Consider the following 22,210-nt stretch of genomic DNA (forward strand, 5'->3'; position numbering starts at 1 on the left):
CGGGGAAGCAGGAAATGAAGCCTGTGGTCTAAGGAGTTTGGTCTTTGGGTTGTGTGTAATGTGGAAACATTGATGTATTTTACTCAGAGGCATAAAGTGACTATATGTGCATTTTTAAAAGTTCCGTCTCACCTAAAGCTCTGATTTTGTCCCAATTTAGCCTACAGGGAGTGTTTGCATGACTATCTCATCCCCATTTCTTGGGAGGTTGGCTCCAGGAGAGGCAGAGCTGGTACCTCACACTTCAGGCTGCAACTTATTTTTCTCTGCTGGTGTCCACCTCTCTGGTGAGATGGTGGGTACTTAATGGTTTGGTGTTGTTTGTATTGATATGTAGATTATGTTGCTAAGTAACTGAAATTGTAAGAATTAACAATCTCAGTCCCTTGGTTTCTTGTTCAGTGTTTGTCTTAAAAAATATTAAATTAAGAAAATGCATTTGTAAAAATAACCTGGAATGATTGAGTCAATTATGGCACAGTAACAGCATTATGGACATTTACATTAGGTAATTCAGACAAGCAACCAACTTTGGATTTTGATCTGTATGCGAAATTACAACAAACAATAGAAAATGACCTAACAACTTGCTAAAATACCACTTGAGTTTTGATACTATGTGTCAAGTTAATTTTTGACATCTTTCAGTTTTAGATCTAAGAGGGACGCCTGGGTGGCTCAGCAGTTGAGTGTCTACCTTCGGCTCAGGGCGTGATCCTGGAGTCCCATGATCGAGTCCCACATCGGGCTCCCTACATGGAGCCTGCTTCCCCTCTGCCTGTGTCTCTGGCTTTTTTCTCTGTGTGTGTGTGTGTCTCATGAATAAATAAATAAAATCTTTAAAAAAATAAATGTTAGATATAAGGAAGAAATGTCCATGTGCCAGGCTCTATGAATTCCTTTCTTTATGAATCATTTTACATTTTTAAATAAAAATTATTTGTCTTTCATAAGCATCTATCATGTCATTACACTCTTAAATTCTACCACCGAGCGAATTTGGTGACATTACCCCTCCACCCTCACCCATGTTCCTCATCCTAAACTGAGAATTAGGTAATGGGAATGTTTTGTTAAAGTCACATAGTAACACTGTAGCCTGGTTCAAAATAAGCATGCATTTTCAACATTAAGTGTCTTTCTGAGAATTTGATAAAATGTCATCATATCTTTTTCTTCAGTCTGCTATATTTCCAAGATCCTTTACACACTTTTATTGAAAGAATTATCTCATATTAAGAGAATGTTTTATCTTTTATTATATGTAAAAATCTCAAAGAAAATGAGAATATGGAACTTTGTCCAAAATTTATTTCCATTTTATTCTTATCCTACATCTAAGCAGATGTAGAACAATTCTTATCCTGTAATCAAAACAGAAACCTCTCTTTACTATATATTAGGAATCATTTCAAGATTAGTCATATGAAAATGAATCCTAATGGTTAAGATACGACATAAGGGGCAACTGGCTGGCTCAGTCTATTAGTACACTTTTGTAACAAGCTGTTCCTCTGCATAGGAAATGCTCATTAAAAGCAATTGTCAGGCACTGTCAGGGTGCCTGGGTGATTCAGGTTAAGCATCTGCCTTTGGCTCAGGTCATGATCACAGGGTCTTGGGATTGAGCCCCACCTTGGGCTCCCTACTCAGCAGGGAGTCGGCTTCTCCCTCTGTCCATCTGCCTTGCTCAGGTTCTCTCTCACTCTCTTTCTCTAATAAATAAATAAATAAATAAATAAATAAATAAATAAAATCCTTTTCTAAAAAAGATAAGAGATAAGTATTACTTAATATGTTAAGAAGTTTTATAATTACATTGAGGACCTGTGATACTAAGATTTAAAAAATAAAGATGTATAGCCAACAATACAGTTAGGCATTGGCTGCTCCAGGACATCAAATAGTCCTAACCACATCTTGTTAGATTAATCTAAACATGGTCAGGCCTTTGTTCCTATGTCACTGCCCAGTCACGTTTTCCCTCCAGATATTCCTTTGGCTCCCATCCTTATCTCCTTAGTGGTATCAACTACTCAAATGTCCTCTTATGAAAGATAATGTCCTTGATTACTTTCACTCTCATACACTATATCCCTCTTTTCTGATTTATTTTAATCAAAGCCTTATTACCACCAATATGTCACATATTTTACTCATCTAGTATTTCTTACCTATTTATCTTATCTATCATTTCTTATCTATAATTATCTATCTTCTAATAGCTCCCTTCCTTCATGAGAATACATGTTCCATAAGAGAAGGTTTCTGACATTTTTTTAATATATATTTTTGTTTATTTGAAGTGATGGGCACTGAGGAGAACATTGTTTTGCTCATGAGAATCAGTGTCTGGTACATACTAGATAGTCTATAAATAATTGTTGACTGAATTGAACCCATTTGTAGAATGATGTAGATTCTACAAAACTTAGGTTATATAGCATTAGGCCTGCCTCCAATCCATGGGTAATTCCTGGCAAAAATTGCTTTCCAAGGTGGGGAAATCTGTAAGAAGAGGGTTTTTGAAACCCAGTGCTTGGAAGAAACTTGAAAGAGGAAGGATGGAGGGGAGAGCATGGCATCTGGATGCCCTTTCCAGCAGATGGATGAAATCTGAACCTCAGAGAGGTGGAAGGACACTATAAACTTAGAGCATGGAGAACTTAAAGTGTTAGCTCAGAAGTACTGAGGGTCAATCTCTGTCTATCTATCTATCATCTATCTATCATCTATCTATCTATCTATCTATTATTTATTTATCTATCTAAAATAAAGATGAAGGGAACTGAGTGTGTTCCCTGAGAAACCCTCTAGCATAAGAGAAAGAGTGAAAATGGCAAATGCCTAGCAGATATACAGCACAAAAGACTACAATATATAGTGGTATCTGATGACAAAACTACTAGAGTCTTCCATAAATAAAAGGCAATAGGGAACTTTGTACAAGTTAAATAGCCTATGAGACATGAGTATGGCATCATATTGCAAATTAGGGTAAACAATTTAAGTATGACTGCATTCAAACTCACAGGGTAATATGGATACATAGTCAACCATAGAGAAACAACTGAAACATGAGTGAAAATCAATTTATAGTCATTTATTAACCACTTAATAAGTGGTTAATAAATCTCAGATATATTAAGATGAAATCAAATTATTCATTTCACCAAATATTTACTGAACCTGCTATATAAGTCAGGTAGTGTACTAGGCACCAAGCATATGGAAATGAATAAAATAAATCTCTGCCCTTAACAAATCATCTCATCTCATCTCATCTCATCTCATCTCATCTCATCTCATCATCTCATCTCATCTCATCTCATCTCATCTCATCTCATCTCATCTCTACTCCATTTTGGTAAGTTCTGTGGTACAGATAAATGGGAATCTCTTCATCTTCATAGATCATGATGAATATATTGTAAGTGTACAAATACTGGTTAATGGTTTTAGTTTACACACCAATGAGGAGAAGAAAAGCAACTTTTACACTTAAATAAAGAACTGACTTGGAAGTGAATGATTAAAAATAATTCATGAAATGCATTCATTCCTTAGTAGTTTGGTCACAATCCCCAGGCTAATGGCACTCACTAATTCATTCACCAACCTACTCAGTTCCCACACAACACTAGTAGAATATGTACAGAAAACTTCTAACTGCATGCCATGATTGAATTAAGGGGAATTTCACTCAATATTTACAAGGTCAAACAAACAGTAATGTTAGGTGGATGCACTTTTTATAATTCAATCAAAATATTTAATTGGAAAAATCAATTTGAAGATGCTTGGTGTAGCTACCTCTAACAGTAGACAAGAAAGATGTCCAGCTACAAGCAGAAGCCAGTATTATTATTACTAGAATTTCAAAAGAATAGGGAACTCTGCTCTACTCTAGCAACTGTGATGTCTGCAAGAGCTTTCTTTCTAATCCAGGGGAATACAGAGCATCATGTCACAGAATCTAGACTTTGCCTCTCCACACCTATAGTGATACAAGATATTGTTATAAAGAAGTCCTGAATGCCCACTGTTTCCTGCTGATAATTGTAAAGGCCTCTTTTTATGATAATTGGAAACTTGTGATCGAATAGTACAGGTAAAAATGATATCCACATTTCTGTGATAGTACCAGAGGAAAGGAAAGCAAAATTAAGTTATGGAAAAAGGAACAGAGGGAGAAATGGAGGAAGACACATACTGGAAAATAAAGCATAAAGCATAAATAATCCAGAGAGTAGACAGTGGTCAAGGCCATGTCAAACAATCCTGAGACACCTGGAAGGAAGTAGAATAAAATAAGGGTTATCATGTCCTCAGAATTTTATTAAGTTTTGTGCTTTCTTCCTCATATCTGACCACTAAACTTTTTCAAGTCTCTATCTTCCTATATCCCATATATATCTTTCTGTATCCTAATGATGATACATTCTCTTACTGTCGACTCCTCCCTTTCCAGTGACTCTGCAAGCCCCATCCCATTGCTTCTCTACTGCCAGACCAACTGAACCAGAATTTCTGAAAAGAAGCCTAAGAATTAGTATATTGCCAACTCCCAGGGAGTACACCAAAAGGTCACAGGAGCACTTAGTGAGATGGCAACTATCTTCAGGCCAAGAGAAGAAGACTCACAATGAAACCTACATTGCTTCCACCTTGATCTTGGACTCCCTAGCTTCTAGAACTGCAAGAAATGAATTCTTGTTGTTTAAGCCACTCAGCCTATTATATTTTTTTTATGGCAGCCTGAGCTGACTAAAACAGGCTGCTGCAATATACCTTTACTCCCTGGGCTAGCAGGTCTCCTTGCAAGTTATTTGGAAATTCCTATTAAGAATTACCACTTGAGTCTCACCTGAGTGATGCCTTCCATAAAGCCTCCTATTAGAATATTCCTCATTTGCATACATCTAAGTGATCCAATGACCTATGGCGGTTTGAAGGGCAAGAAACAACAATTGAATTTATCCACATGGCAATTTTCTACAAAGGAATCTTCTATTTCTTCCTTAAAGAAAATGTCTCTGTTTACATAGTGGTTTTCAGGAGGCTATTGAATTTTTGCTGGAGAATTTATTTGTAGCATTTAAAGGATCTTTTGGAAATAGTTATAAGTAAGAAAATGGAAAGTAGGCAAGTTTCCCTTTCACATTTTTTTTTTCTTTTGAGATGTATGGCTCAGGGGAGGAATTCAGGTATCAAAATGTATGGGGGAAAGTGGACTCTCCTGTGATTCTAGGTCTAGTTATCCTAAAATATGTATAAAGGGAAAGTATGTCAAGTGCAGAGGTTTTTATTGGTTTTGTTCATTAATGTGTCCCAATGCTTAGGACAGTTTTGCACTCTTTCTAGGTGTTCCAGAAATATTTGCTGTAAGAATGAAGTAAGGAACAAATGGGTGAATGAGGAAGACCCCTCAAGAACGATTTCTCCCACTACATGGGATGGTCATAGTTGCAAGCTCTTCCATGAATGAGAGTAAAGCAAATGTGTCACAAAGCAACTGGTGAATTTAAATGATGGGTATGCTGATGTTCACTTTACTTTTATTCCAACTATTCTGAAAATTTCAAATGTTACAAAAATAAAGAGGGAAAAACATGAGAGAATAATTGATATATGCTCCCATCCCTCTCTCTGTTGACCTAATTCCATTTGCTTTCACAGTTAACTATTTTTATTATTTTCTTCTGTATCACTAGAAAAAAAACTTTAATATACATACAAGCACAAATGTATATATATTATTTTTCCCATTTCTTATATAAAGAAACAACATACCAAGTAGTTTTTTTGTGTGCTTTCCTCATTCCTTCTCTTTCTTCTTCAATCCCCCCTCATTCTCACTCTTTTTTTCTCCTTCATTCTTGGTTTAATAATAAATCCTGATACATTTTTCATATAAGTTCAAAGAGAGGTTTCTTATTCTGTAGTTAGCAAAAAATTTCATAGAGTGATTATGTCACCATTCATAGGTTAGAAAAATCCTATAATTAGTAACTTCATTATGTATTAAATTCTTATACATATGTACAATATGATATTATTTAATAATTGAGATTTTATATGATATATTTTAATATCTCATAGGATTAATTCTCTTTTATAGTTTTTTTCTTTTCTTTTCCTCAATATTCTTGATTGTTTTTTTTCTTTTCTTTTTTTTATAAATTTATTTTTTATTGGTGTTCAATTTGCCAACTTACAGAATAACACCCAGTGCTCATCCTGTCAAGTGCCCCCCTCAGTGCCCATCACCCAGTCACCCCCACCCCCCCCCCCCCGCCCTCCTCCCCTTCCACCACCCCTAGTTCGTTTCCCAGAGTTAGGAGTCTTCATGTTCTGTCTCCCTTTCTGATGTTTCCCACACATTTCTTCTCCCTTCCCTTATATTCCCTTTCACTATTATTTATATTCCCCAAATGATTGAGACCATATAATGTTTGTCCTTCTCCAATTGACTTACTTCACTCAGCATAATACCCTCCAGTTCCATCCACGTTGAAGCAAATGGTGGGTATTTGTCATTTCTAATGGTTGAGGAATATTCCATTGTATACATAGACCACATCTTCTTTATCCATTCATCTTTCGATGGACACCGAGGCTCCTTCCACAGTTTGGCTATTGTGGACATTGCTGCTAGAAACATTGGGGTGCAGGTATCCCGGCGTTTCATTGCATCTGTATCTTTGGTTATTTTTTTCATACCAACTTTAGAATTAGAGCAGCTCGGGTGGCTCAGTGGGTTTAGCGCCACCTTCAGCCCAGGATGTGATCCTGGAGACCGGGGATGGAGTCCCATGTCAGGCTCCCTGCATGGAGCCTGCTTCTCCCTCTGCCTGTGTCTGTGACGCTCTCTCTCTCTCTCTCTCTCTCTCTCTCTCTCATGAATAAATAAATAAAATCTTAAAAAACAACGTTTAGAATCAGTCTAGTCATGGGAAAGCAAACAATATGTAGATAGATAGTTGATAGATTAAGTTATTCAGGAAGCATTTTATATTAAATTTATAAATAAGCATTGGGAGAATTGTTCTATTCCTGCTATTATATTTAAAAACATGGTATATATCTCCATTTATTTTATGTATTTTTCAAATTCTTGATCAAGCATCAGTTACTCCTCTGAGAATATACAACTGAATCTCAACATAGTTACTTCTCCATTTCCTCATTTCATCTATATGTTACCATTTGTTCTATCAATGTATCATGTCATGATCAAATTATTCCTTTTTATGACTATCTCCCTTTCTGACCATAATTTCCATCAGAGAAGGAGTCATGGATTTCATATAAGGAACTCAATATATATTTGTTGAAAACTATGTAGTACACTTTCTCATTATTCCCATGTAATAGTTTTTTAAGTAAGATTTAAAGACTTGAAACTTGGATAATCTTAAAATTACCAAGCTATTAAGTGAAGTCTATCTCTCTAGATGAAGACCCTCTGCTTTAAAATCCTATATTTTTCCATATCCTATGCTATTTAACAGGAAACTTATGTGCCAAAGTATTATGGTTTTTAATTTTATGTCTTTCCACCTCCAGAGAAATTAGCATTGTCACACGTAATTTTCATGATAATGTGAAATCTAAAGACACCTCTAAGTGATGAAATTTCATGCTATGGAGCGAGGAAAAGAGATATGCATGTCCATTTGATCTTCTTACTGAGGTTAAGTTACATCATCATCAGCATCATTATCATCATAGAAACAAAGCATATGCATCAGACTTTGAATCAATATTTTAACTTGATTTCATTAAAATTTGTCAACACTGGTATTCTTATATTGCTTTTACAGATGAGGAATCTGAGGCTAAGAGAATTTAAGCAACTATGCCAAGGCCCTAGGATTGGTTAGGGGAAGAAGCAGAGCAAATCCAGATCTCCTTAATTCCAAACTCAAGTTCTTCCTGCTGAGATGCTTACCATAAAGGCAACATATACTCCACCCATGTCTAAATTTTGCATTCAAGAATATTTCCTTGGAATTTCCAGTTTTCCTCAAACTAAGATTGATTTGTAATAAAGTAGAAGGTAAAAAAAAAAAGTGTCGGGGATCCCTGGGTGGCTCAGCGGTTTGGCGCCTGCCTTTGGCCCAGGGCGCAATCCTGGAGTCCTGGGATTGAGTCTCATGTCAGGCTCCGGCATGGAGCCTGCTTCTCCCTCCTCCTGTGTCTCTGCCTCTCTCTCTCTCTCTCTCTCTCTCTCTGTCCATCATAAATAAATAAATAAATCTTTAAAAAAAAAAGTGTCCTCTTCTGTTGGTAAAGTATGCAGTGTCACTATTTATTTATTTTTAACCAAATGGCCTTTGGAGGTTTTAGTATTACTTCTCTGTAAAAATATATTTGCATATCCTGTAGCTGAAAAAGTCAATTAGTAATTCATGAGTAATTTAGGAAATGCTGGCTATAAACTTGTAGATATTTACATAGTTTCCATAAATTATAGTCAAAAACTATAATTTGTTCAATTGGAATTCTGCTAAAAGCTTGCATTTACATAGAATATCCAAATGCCAAATGCTGACACGCATTTTTAAAACCAACATATTGGGACTATTACCTCATATAATTTAAATTAAATTCATACTCCATACCAGAAGCAATAAGGTTTGTTTTCTTCTATCCAGGGGACAAAAAAGACAAAAGTATTTATGCACAGTTAGAGGCAAGCACATGGTGGAAATAAGTGCAAACCTAAAAACACGACAGGAGCGAGAAATGTTTAGCAAACATAAATAAACTGTCTGAGTAACATATACAGTACAAATATCTATTGCAGAAATGGAATGTATAGTGTCCTTTACAGAATTAGCTATAAGAATAAAATTATAAACAAATTGTAAAAACTATAATGAAGATGTGGTCAGGAAAGATGACATTTTCTGAGTGAAGAATACTGTGGGAAGAGGAGGTTGATGTTGGGAATGAAGGGATGAGCTTTGGAAAATTTCAGTTGGAGATCCATAGCAAATGTTCACATAGAGATATTTGAGTAACCATTAGACACAGGATTCTGAAATACAGGGAGAAGTTGGGCTAGACAGACAAATGGGAAATCATTACCATATAATAATACTAAACCCATTACAAAAACGAACATGATACTAATGAGACTTCTTGTGGGTCATTCCTGGAGGCTTTCCAGGAATGGAGAAGATGGCATGTCCAGGATGCATCCTATGGTTTTTCTAACATTCAGGTATGGAATCAATGAAGAGGAACCCACAAAATATTCTGTAAGGAGTTGCAAGTTAGGCAGGATATGGGGCAATAGAAAATGGTAACTTAGAGCCAAGTGAAGAAGGAATATAATGAAGAAGAGTTGGTTATTTATATGAAACCCTTCTAAAAGCAAAGTAAGACAAGGACCAAAAACTGTCCATCGTATTTAGCATCAAAGAGGTCATTGATAATGTTCATCAAAGATACGTCTGTAGAGTCATGAGTATGAAAGCCTCACTGGAATGGGTTCAAGAGGAACCCAGGGAAGACAATAGGGAAAAAGAGGAGTCAGCTCTTTTGAGGAATTTATCTGTAAAGTGGAGCAGAGAATTGAGATCATAGGAGAGCAAATTTGAATCTGAGGAGAATTTTTTTAAGATGGGAAACAGGATAACACATGTTTATGTGATATAAATAATCAAATAAAGACAGAGATACTAACGATACAGAAGAGAGAGGAAACTGAAGTATGAGAAGAGGTGAGAGGAGGTAAGATTCAGTGCATAGGTCAAGGAGTTGGCCTGAGGGAGAAAGATTTGATAGTAATGGTTTCTTTCTTAATTTAATCAACAAACTTCTATTGAAAGGATAGAAAGAGGGATAAAATATTGTCCTTGCTTTTACAGGGACAGTAAGGAGAGTGTAGAAGAGAATTAGCAATTATAGTACAGTGTAATTAGTGCAATGATAAAAGTTAATGCACATGGAAATATGGGAATAAAGAGAAGTAAATCATTAGTAGATAGAGCAGATGAATACAGACCTCCCCTATATAGATGTGTAACCAAAGTTTTGAAGGATGATTTGATAACAAGGTGAAGAGTAGTGGAAGGAAGACAGTCCAGGAAGAGGAAGCAGAACAAAGGTGAGAAACAGCCTGAGGACATTAGGCCAAAGGATCTGAATGCTGCTGCGTGCCACCTCTCCTGGCATGTGAGTTAGTACAATTATAATTGCTGTTGCTCAGTGCTACCAAGTCTCCCATACTTAATACCAACTGTGACTTCATTGTAAATATATGTGTGAACTGTGAATTAATATTCACATTCCATTAATTTATCATTATATTATAATCTAGAACATAGTATGAAGTATGAAACCTTTGTGAAAAAAATCTCTTTCAGTTTTGAAGTAATTCTTATGTACTTATTATTAGAAATACTTTAATGTCTATCATTGGTTCTCTTTCATAAAATAATTTCTTATTTTAGTGGTTCCAGATAGGATCTATTCAGTTTGACACACATTTTAACTGTTAAATGTTATTTTTCTATTAAAATTCATAAAGTCAAGGAAAACTTCAATTCAATACAAGTTAAATGCCTTACCTCCCACCTGCCATCTGCACAAAGCATATAATTTCCCTAAAATTATGCAAAAATTAGCTAATTAAGATTTAATTTGCTAATCCTTGCTCAGTTAAACTAGTGACATATGCAAATTGCCTGCTGAGCCCTTTAAAATTTTTGAAGCAAATGATAAACAAGATTTCTTTTGAGTTTAAAAAAATGTAAAGAATCCGGTGATTGACACAACATAGCAGTAGATAGTTGCATAAATACTTACTATAGTTTTATTAGAAGCACAAATTGGCATATTCATAAAAAGCTAATGAATTGCTTGTATATGCATTGTTAATTACAAGGTCTCAAGGACCATAAAAGCATTAGAACAAGAGGAAATTAACAGTGTGGACCTCCAAAAAAGAATATATTCCCTTCCTTTTTATACAATTATGGAAATTTTCATAGTTTTTCTAAAACATTGGTTCACTGCTTTTCACCTTTGAAAAAAATCCTGTTCAGTGAGAAACAGAGTATCTCCTATATTTTGGGGGGAGTTACTTGGAATGACTTACCACTGAGTTTCCTTAAGAAAGGGTCAGTGAATATCAAAACAATTCCTTAAGTCAATATGGTGTGTGAATGTTTTCTAGACCCCAAAACTCTGTCTTACTGAATTATTCAATGTTAAGGAACCTGTGTTGATGTTGCGTAGAAATGGATCAACAAAGAGGAAAGATACATCGTGTGTATTTCTTTTGTGTTTGTGTGTGTGTTGTGCGATACAAGTGTGCCATATGTGAGTTTATATGAATGGTTGACTTTTCAAATAATTAAAACAGAGAAGAGGACTAAACAGATCCACATTAAGTACATCCTGAAAAAGTCTTTAAAAAAGAACTTATCTATTGGTAAATACTATTTCCACTTTTATTATAACATGATACAATATTGTTTTAAATAGTTGAGTATTATATATTTGATGATCCTTAGATGATATGAAAAGTTCTCACTTGTTTATTTTATAATATAGAACAAATACTCCGCTGGGTCTTTTACATATACTGTTTAGGAACAGCTTTGGACATCTGATCTTTGGAGTTATAAGATAACACGTGTATTGTTTTAAGAAACTATATTATTATTGCAATTTGTTACAGCAGCAATAGGAAATTAATATAGCTACTTATTATTATCATTACTGATACTATCTACAGAGAACACTTATCTTAAAGCTGGGGTGGGAAAAACCAAATGATTATCTTTGGAGATGTCTGGATGTCTGGTTTTGACTATTGGCTAAATGAAGGTCAGTGAGATTGATCATGTGCATGTTAAAGTCTGAAACTCCCCTGGGGACCAGCAGGGTCAATTTGGTTACTGATGGCTTCACTTTGCAGAACAGATTAGACAGTCTGGCTTGGCTATGTGACCAGAGGGGGAAAAAAGACCCCATTGGAAATTCTTCCTTGAATTTTCCTGAAGTCAATATTCATAGCACAGTTCTTGTGGTTCAGTCTGGAGACAAAGGGTTTCCATGTGAGAATCAGGATCCTGGGAAGCTGAAACTTGGACGTGTCTCTAACAATATTGCTCACCTGCACTGTCCTCTCTTACTATGCATACCCTTTGCCTTTAAAGGGAAGCTTTGTGTGCATATACTTGGTAGAGTCTTGTAAGTTCTTTGAACTATCCAAACTTGGTAAGTTTTTACACTATTATTTTAACATGTTTTTAACAATTCTGCTTTCTAAATTAGGTTCTAGAAGTGGCACCCACTCCCTCAGATATTCAGGAATCCCTGTAAACTCTTGTTACAGGGATTCTTGGATAGTTTCAGGAAATTTGTTATATGATGTCTTATTAATTACACTAGGATATCACTCTACAATTTTCTTACATGTTTATATCTCCCCCCACACAAATTCATTGCGAATGTACTGATCACTGAACATTGTGTTAAGCAATCTGCAAGGGAAATGACTGAGTTATACACACAGACACACATAGACACACACGCTATACATAATCTCAAAAGATATGGCTTTTAGCATCATTTGCATCATTAGCTAATATTTCATAAACAGATATTCCTTTAGAATGCTCATTAGAATGCTTCAGATGACCCTCAAAACAATTGCCAATGTGGCAGATTAGCAAACATGCAAAGAGCCTACTTGCTATGAAGTGCATTTCATGTTACAGCAGCAGAGGGTAATCAACCAGAAACTAATCCTTTTTGTGTTGTGACCCATATAACTGTGAAGCAAAATGTGATCTTGACATTGGGAATTAGAGTTGCTTGAACTCAGGCAGGAGTAATGCTATTCAAGTGACACCATTTTGTGAGGTTTCAATTAATTCACACAATAGGGGGCTTTATGGTGACAGGAGCATGAGTCAAACCAATATCAAAGGGTTATCAAAACAGTGTTGTTTCAATGAATCAGTCAACTATTCCCCTTTGCTCATCATTGAGTTTAGATGTAGCTCTCAAGAGTTGGTTAATATGGAGTCTTGTGGAGCTTTGGATCCCAGATATTGAAATCAGGTGATCTTTCATTTTTTATGCTTCCTACTGTAACACCTGCTTCTTTTATCAGGCGATAATGATGAAGGCGTAAAGAATCTCTGCAGGATTAATGATCTGAGGAAGGGAATTGCATGCACAAGAGGAAGTTGCTAGCTATTAGCCTTCAATGACCATTCATTCTTGAAAAATATACCTGAAGTCTTATTGCCTTTTTGAATTAAACTGGTGTTAAAATAAAACAGAACACCCCATCTTACATTCATTAAAAAAAGTCTCATACATTAAATGATAAACCAGTTTAATTATACTGTTAAATATGCTATGCCAATTATAGCAAATAATTCATTTATTCACCTACATAACAAAAAAAGTGAACTCTTCACTATATGTCAGGCATTGCATTAGGTTATACCAACACAGACTGAATAATAATTCTAGTATTCATATATAGTCTCAAGACTATTATGTAGGGTAGGTTCTAGAATACTATCCAGAAGTAGAATTTGCCTTGTCACTGGGTTCATATCTTTTAATAAAATAGATTTTAAAAAATAAATGTTAGAAATCACACCTTTATAGTAGTGCATATGAAGGCATCACTTCTTATAGAAATAAATGCAATTTTTTAAAAAAGATTTTATTTATCTGACAAAGTGAGAGAAAGAGAGAGCACACAGGGGGAGCTGCAGAGGGAGAGGGAGAAACAGGACCCCAGGCTCATGACCTGAGCCAAAGACAGACACTTAACCACCTGAGCCATGTAGGGGTCCCCAAATGCAATTATAATAAAAGAAAAGTTAATTAATTGATGATGTAACCTATAATAGAACATTACACAGCCATTACAAATCATGTTGTTCAAGAGAATTAGTAACATTAAAAATTTCTCAAGATTAAATGTTTAATGTAGAATCAACATATCAAACAAGATAAGCATTATGAATTCAATTGTGATGGAAAATATGTGACTACTAAAAAAGACCTGAAAAAAAAAAAAAGAGCAATAGTTCCAGGGGCCAAGGATTTTGTGAAGTAATTTGTCAAGAGGTATAAAAATCTTTAAAGATGGTCCATATCATTGGACTCAGCAATTTTATTTCATCAAGAATTATATATAATTTTTTAAATCAAGAAAATCTGAATGTAATTGAGTAATAGGTACAATTTAATGTAGATATTCAAAACAACTAATGAATAATTTTAATTATATGAGAAATACTTAGCACAACGGTAAGTGAAACCAACAGGATGTTTTCGACCATGTAAATATAAACAAGCATTTTAGTAGTATAACCTTGAAGCTGTGACCAAAGATTCAGATATAGCCCAGATACCTGCAAAATCAAAATGGGTATCATTTTAGCATCTAGGAAGACAATGAGATCTTTTAGTAAGCAAGAAGACTCAAGACAATTCTGTCCATTTTTAATTCTTTAGAGATGGGAGGAAGATAGTTTAATATCTTAGCCAAAGAAATACAAAAACAAAACAAGATATTTGGCAGTCTGAAGTTTCTAGACTAGGCTATAAACTTTCTGTGTAGATTAGGGTCTTGAACTATGTACATTTTGAGGACTATAAGACAAACCCTTCTTTATCATAAAGCCCTGACACAAACTACATATAGGAGTCAATGTATCTCAGCAAAGGCTCCAGCATGAATTCAGTCAGAGCTCCAGCCAAACTCTTTGCCCATCATGCAAACTCTATCTACTGAGAAGAATGCCCCTCAATGAGGATAATACAATTACTTTATTAGTGAATGTTAATATCCAAAAAATAAAAAAGATTAAATATTAAAGAATTAATTAAATATTTGGATCTTAAAAAAGAAAGGTTGAATATTTTGCATTTTGAAGATTTGTTATTTTTAAGATAATCTGACCTACTGGAAAAATATTAAGCTTTCTGAAACCAAATCACCATATATTATTGAGTAACTTAGCTATGATTTTTGGTGGAAATCTTTCTAAATTTGTACACAAACTTGGAACATGTAATTCCTCCTATTTGTGAATTTAACTTACTCGATTTAAGTATTTTGAGTTTTTAAAGTTTTTAAAGTGAGTTTTTAAAAATCATTATCATTAAAGTAGACAAGTACTTAAAAATGGAAATCAAGCACATAAATTTACAGTATACAGTATATTTACAGTATACAGTAAATTTACAGTATACAGTAGTATAAAATAATTGAAGGAGCTTGAGAAACTTTGTAATTGGGACCAAATATTATCAGAGATACCCTACAATTGAATTTTTAAAATATTTCAGATTGTACATATGTCACATACTGGCAAAATGAATTTAATACTTAATGAAGAGCTATGTTTGTAGTTATAATTTTAGTAGTAATTAATAACTTCAAAAATGTACCTCTGAATGATCATCTTTTCTAGGCCCTAGGCTACTGAAAACATTACACAGCCTACATTAACAATATGATATGCATACAAATAAGAAATCTGAAAGAAAATATACCGAAGTATTTATAGGATTAATTTCCATTTCATGTAATTACATATTTTTATATTTTCTCAGTTCTCTTTTTTTAAGGATTTTTTTACAATTTATTTGAGGAGAAAGAGAGCATGAGCAGGGCAGGGGAGAGAGAGTAGGAGGGACAGAGAGAGAAGCCGACTCTCTGCTGAGCAGGAAGCCCAATTTTGGGCTTGATCATAGGGCACTGGGATCACAACCTGAACAGAAGGTAGATGTTAAAGCATCTGAGCCACCCAGGCATCCTTATTTTCCCGATTTTCTACAGTCACCATATATCATGTTATAACTAAAAGATATTAAAGATTAATCGTTTTGTGAGGTTGCCCTGAGATTTGCCTCTTTCTCTCTAAAAATAAGCACAGCATCTAACCTCTAGAATAAAAAAAAAGTTTAAAAATTAGATTGTAAACTTTTGGAATTTTGAAATTAACTTGTATCAGTGATTTGCTGGTTCAAATAATATGTTACAATTTCATTAAAAAATAACAATAAAATATGCTGTGATTTAAATAAATTTATATAAAGATGTGAAGGAATTTAGTCATAGATGACTGGTCTTTCAATAAGTATCTTACTGGATAAAAAATTATTTGTTCACAAAAGTAGGTCCTTGTCTAAATTCAGAAATCTAATTGAAAGTTACCAATACTGCAACCACTTAACCACTTGACTACAATGTGACTCTGGACAAATGACTAAGTTCTTCCTGCTTCTTCCTAAGCAAAATGGAAATAACACCACTACTTCACAGGATTATTATAAACATTTAAAAACAAGTAAACATAACTACACTATTTAAACTATAAAATCCTACACCAATGGAAAGCTTTTTTGCTTCTTATGATCTTTATAGAAATATCATAATGATAGAAAACACATTCCTTGTCTTCATGAAACTTAAAATTTAGCCAGAGATTACAGATTAAAACAGCGCCTATAGTGAGCAAATGCTTCAACAGAAATAAAGTATTCTGAGGAAGAAAATAACAAGAGTGTGAATGAATGGGTCATAAGAATAGAAAGAATATGAGAAAAGATTAAACTGATGTTATGAAAAATATAGATTCCTTTGTTTAAAGTGCCATAGGCTAAGCACTGTGACAAACAGGTGAAACGTAATATTAACAGCTGCATATAACCTAGTGTGAGAAATGCCAGCATAGAGATGACTATATTGTGATTGCCAGTGGGGTTTGTAAGTGTTTCAGAGGGATTATGGAGAACTTCAAGTGATGTTTGCTCAGGGTTTTGAAGAATGAGCAGAAGTTTCATCAGGCAGAAAAGAGGAGAAGGGTTATTTTAGGTAAAGGGAACAGCATTTTTAAAGGCAGAGCAGTAGGACATTTCTTAGAGTAGCTGAGAATGTTTTCAACATTTCTCCACTACTGGATGCTGGGCAAAGTTCAATCATGTATTCTACAACACTGGAGGGCAGATAAATTTCAGGGAACAGAGGGAAGCATTGGATTGGTATTGTACACAGCAATCTCTCCATTTTATGGTTATACTTTTTTCCACTGTTGTTTATAAAGGTGTTTCTCTATACATTAAAGTGTCAATTTCAGGAATGCCTGGGTGGCTCAGTGGTTGAGCGGCTGCCTTCGGCTCAGGGTGTGATCCTGGGGTCCTGGGATCAAGTCCCACATCAGGTTCCCAGCAGGGAGCCTGCTTCTCCCTCTACCTGTGTCTTTGCCTTTCTCTCTGTGTCTCTCATGAACAAATAAATAAAATCTTTAAAAATATATTAATTTCAATCAGTATACATAAGGACGGATGCTATAAAGGTTATGTTGGTTTTCAGGCAAATATTTGTTTTTCACTTCAACTATATGCCACTTGAAGGAAAATAATGCTTTTAATTTAAAAAAATTATGACAAGTTAAAGACTGAAAACTCAGGGTGATAGCTAACTTTTCCATAACAAAACCTGATAGCTGCATGGTCCCAGATAGCAAATTCTGAGATTACACTGCTTCATTTGCCTTTTGGAGTTGTTTGCTTGTTTGGTGTTTTCTTTAACAGTTTATGGTACAGACAGAACTGTCTAATAGTGCTTAGGATTCCCTAGAGATCAATTAGAAGAAAGAGAATCATTGTTCCTGGCAGGTGTACAATTGCACTGACACTTAAAATCACTTACTAACTCATCTGAAAAAAATAACTCCCCCAAACTCACCTTTGGGAAAAAGTCAACCAAGATTGGCTGTTTTTAATTCTATTGCCAATAGCAGCAATTTCATTTTCTTCTGCATAATGAAATGATTATTTGTTCACCTACAGAGTCTTACATTTCCCTTGGGAACATCAACAGAAGAAAAAGGAGTGCAAATTATCTGACTAAGATTTTAAAATATTAATGTTTCAGGAGGATTACATAATGTCAAATAGTAATTTCACCTCAAAGAACAAGATAGCTTTGGGAAGGAGTAGGGAGAGAGACTACCAAGGTAATTAGCAACAATGTTCACTTTCCACAGGGTGAAGGTCTCTAGTGATATTTTGTGTATGTGTGTTTTATTTTTGCTCCCAAGTTTATTGAGATATAATCCACATACAAGTCACCTATTTAACAAGCACAATTCAGTGCTTCTAAAGTATATTCACTGTGTTGTATAATCACCACCAAAATCTCATGTTAGAATACTTTTGTTCCCCCTTAAATAAACCCATGCTCATCTATAGTCACTCCCCTTTCCCACCATTCCTCCACAACCTTAAGCAACAACTAATCTACTTTATGTAGATTATTGTGTGAAAAAAAATGTTACTTTTGTAAAGACTGTGAGGTATAGGTCCAATTTCATTCTTTTGCATATGACAATCTGGGTGTCTCTGTACCATTTGCAGAAGAGACAATTCTTTCCCTACTAAATGATCTGGGTACTCTTATTGAAAAACAACTGGTCATAGATATATGGGTTTACTTTTGTACTAAATTATATCTGTCTGTGTATATATTTTTATACCAGTATCGTACCATCATTATTACCTTAACTCTTTAATAAGTTGAAATCAGAAATGGGAACACTCTGGGGAACCTGGATGGCTAATGGTGAAGCGTCCAACTCTTGATTTCAGCTCAGGTCATGATCTCAGGGTTGTGTGTGGGATCAAGCCCAATGTTGGGCTCTGCACTCAGCAGGAGAGTCTGCTTGTCCCTCTCCCTCTGTTCCTTTCCTGCTCTCCCTCTTCTTCTATCTCTAAAATAAATAAATAAAAACTTAAAAAAATAAGAAAGAAATGTGAGCCCTCTAACTTCATTCCCCTTTGTCAAGACGGTTTTGGCCATTATGAATAACTTGCACTTCCACATGAATTTTAGGATTATCTTGTCAGTTTCTGAAAAAAAAGTCAAGTGGGGTTCAAATAGGGATTGTGTTCATTTATAATTCAATCTGAGAAATATTGCTTTTTCAACAATAATAAATCCCCTGATCCATGAACGTGGAATATTTTTCCATTTATGTCAGCCTTCTTTAGTCTCTTTTAAAGACATTTTACACTTTTTAGTATATAAGTCTTGGACTTATTTTGTTAAACTTTTTTGTAACTTTTGTATATTATTATAAATGGAGTCATTTTCTTAGTTTTGCTTTCAGAATATCCATTGCCAATGTATAGAAATACAATTGATTTGTGTATGCTAGATCATATATCCTGTAACTTTGTTAAAATTTTTAATAGCTTTAATCATTTTGTACTTGATTACTTAGGATTATTTTTTCTGTTCAAAATCACATCACCTTTAAACAGAGATAGCTTTGGAGCACCTGGGTGGGTGGCTCAGTTTGTTAAGCGTATAACTCTGGAATTTGGCTCAGGTCATGATCTCAGTGTTGTGATATCAAGCCCCATGTGGGGCTCTGAGCTGGGCTTGAAGCCTACTTAAGATTCTCTCTCTCCCTCTTCCTCTCCCTGTCTAAAAATACAAATACAAGTAAATACAAACCTGTCTAAAAATACAAATACAAGTAACAGAGATAGCTTTAATCCTTCCTTTGAAATTTGGATTCATTTTGTTTACTTTTCTTAATTGTCCTGGCTAAAGCTTTAATTAAAATGGCCAACACAAATAAGGAGAGTTGATTTTTTTTCCTTCTTTTAAAAAATTTCATATATTTATTAATCAGTGTAAAACCCAACACAATGCACCAACATGATTTCTTGCATTTAGAGGGGAACTATTTCCTGGATAAGTGGAAAATTGTGTGGATGACTTCTGGAAGACCTTCATTCATTCTAAGCAGCTTATAGTGAAACATTTCATTTAGAGGTATGAAGGTCCAGACTTTCTTTCTTCAGTCTACTTTAATCTAGATTCACTGAGTAGAACTTGTATTGATCATCAGGAGCTAGTTTATTCCAGGGTTCTGGGTTATTCTTCCTATTCCAATTGACATCTGGATTGAACCCAGTCAGGCACAAGACAAGCACTCCTCCAGACCTCCTGCCCTAATAAATATGAAGACAGAGATCAAGCTTGGATGCTTCTTGGCCTGACCAATGATTTGGCATTACATGGCTGCTACAAAGGCCTCACGTCAAGAAAAAGAAAAAAAAATTCAAATCTCTTTTTTCCCCCCTTTTTTACGTCCTCATGTCAGCAGGAGCAGTTAGCCCTTTAACATTACATAAAATGTTAATCGTGGGTTTTTTGTAGATTATTTGTTATCAAATTGGTAAACTTCCCTTCTACTCCTAGTTTATCAAGTGTTTTTATTATAAAACAATATTGAGTTCTGTTAAATGTTTTTACTGTTTATTTTTATAGTCATATGCTTTTTATTCTTTATTCTATTGATATGTATGATTCTATTGATATGGTGAACTAATTTCAGATGTTAAGCCAACCTTGCATCCTGGAATAGATCTTACTTGGTTATGGTATATAATTCTTCTTATACATTGCTGGATTCACTTTGCTAATATTCTATTGATTTTTTGCATCTATATTCATAAGGGGTATTAGTTTGTACTTCTCTATTCCTGTGATGCCTTTGGTGTCAGGGTAACTTTGGATTCATAGCCACTGGCATGAGAGACATTTCTTCTGCTTCTATTTTTTAGAAGAGATGAAAAATTTTATAGTTAAGAATGAATATTGTTATCAGTATACAATATGCTTTTTAAAAAGGTGATATTAATTCTTCTTTAAATGTTTTGTAAATTTTACCAGTGAAGCTATCTGAGCCTGAGTTTTTTTTCGGGAAGTTTTTGCTTAAGAATTCAGTGTCTTGGGATCCCTGGGTGGCTCAGCGGTTTGGCGCCTGCCTTAGGGTCAGGGCATGATCCTGGGATCAAGTCCCACAACGGGGTCCCTGCATGGAGCCTGCTTCTCCCCTGCCTGTGTCTCTGCCTCTCTCTCTCTCTCTCTCTCTCTCTCTCTCTGACTCTCATGAATAAATAAATAAAATCTTAAAAAAAAAGAATTTAGTATCTTTATATGTATAAATCTATTTGGATTTATATTTTCTCCTAATACAAATTTAACAGCTTGTGTCTTTCTAGAAATTTCCCATTTTATCCAAGCTATCTAATTTGTTGCCACACAGTTGCTAATAGTGTCCCCTTGTAAAGAGAGAAATATTTATTTCTCTGTGGTATGACAAGATGTAGCCTGTTTTATTCCTGATTTTAGGAATTGGGGGGTTTTCTCTTTTATTCTGGGGCAGTCTGACTAAATGTCAGTTTTGTTGATCCTTTTAAAGAATCAAATTTCTATTTAATTTTTAAATTCTATTTATTTATCTATTTAGTTAGTTAGTTATTTTAATAGGCTCCATGCCCAGCATGGAACTCAACATGGGCTTGAACTCATGATCCTGAGATCAAGACCTGAGCTGAGATCAAGAGTTGGATAGGGCTTTTTTGGGTTTTTTTTTTTTTAAGATTTTATTTATTTATCTGAGAGAGAGAGAGCAGGAACAGGGAGAGTGGCGAGGGAAAGGAAGAAGCAGGCTCCCTATCCAGCCAGGAACTGGATGTGGGTCTCTAGCCCAGGACCCCGGGATCATGCCATGAGCTGAAGGCAGAAGTTTAACTAACTGAGTTACCCAGGTGCCCCAAGAGATGGATGTTTAGCTAACTTAGCCACCCAGGTATCCCTATTTTTGTTTTTTGTTTTATTTTTGCTGCTATTTTCTTGCCTCATTTACTTCCATTCTAATCTTTATTATTTTTCATTCTGCTTGTTTTCAGTTTTGTTTGTCCTTGTTTCTCCAGTGTCTTAAGAGAAAAATTAGATTTTGATTTGAGATCTTCCTTTTCAGACATTTGCAGCTGTAAATTTTCCTCTATGCCCTGTTTTAGCTACATATCATACGCTTTGTTATTTTGTGTCTTCATTTTTATTCACCATAAAATAGTTTCTAATTTCCCTTGTAATTTCTTTTTGACCCACTGGTTATTTAGACATATGCTGTTTAATTTTCATATTATTATTTGTAGATTTAACAAACTTCTATTATCAATTTCTAATTTTTATCTGATTGTAGCTGCAGAACATAGTTTGAATGGTTTAAACCTTTCAAATTTATAGAGGCTTGTTTTAAGTCCTAACAGGTAGTCTATCTGGAAAATGTTTCATGTGCAGTAGAAAAGAATGTACATCCCACTGTTCTTGGGTCAGAGGTTCTAT

General features: G+C 34.8%; 1 protein-coding gene and 1 pseudogene across 2 annotated transcripts in view; both read right to left on the minus strand.

The window, feature by feature from the left end:
- TENM4 (teneurin transmembrane protein 4) overlaps positions 1 to 22,210 on the minus strand; it is a 2,793,707-nt gene that overhangs the window by 2,195,087 nt on the left and 576,410 nt on the right. The window lies entirely within an intron of this gene.
- LOC112928717 (cytochrome c oxidase subunit NDUFA4 pseudogene) lies at positions 19,837 to 20,093 on the minus strand (annotated as a pseudogene).

Source organism: Vulpes vulpes, chromosome 11 (genome assembly GCF_048418805.1).
Source record: "Vulpes vulpes isolate BD-2025 chromosome 11, VulVul3, whole genome shotgun sequence".
Lineage (NCBI taxonomy): Eukaryota > Metazoa > Chordata > Mammalia > Carnivora > Canidae > Vulpes > Vulpes vulpes.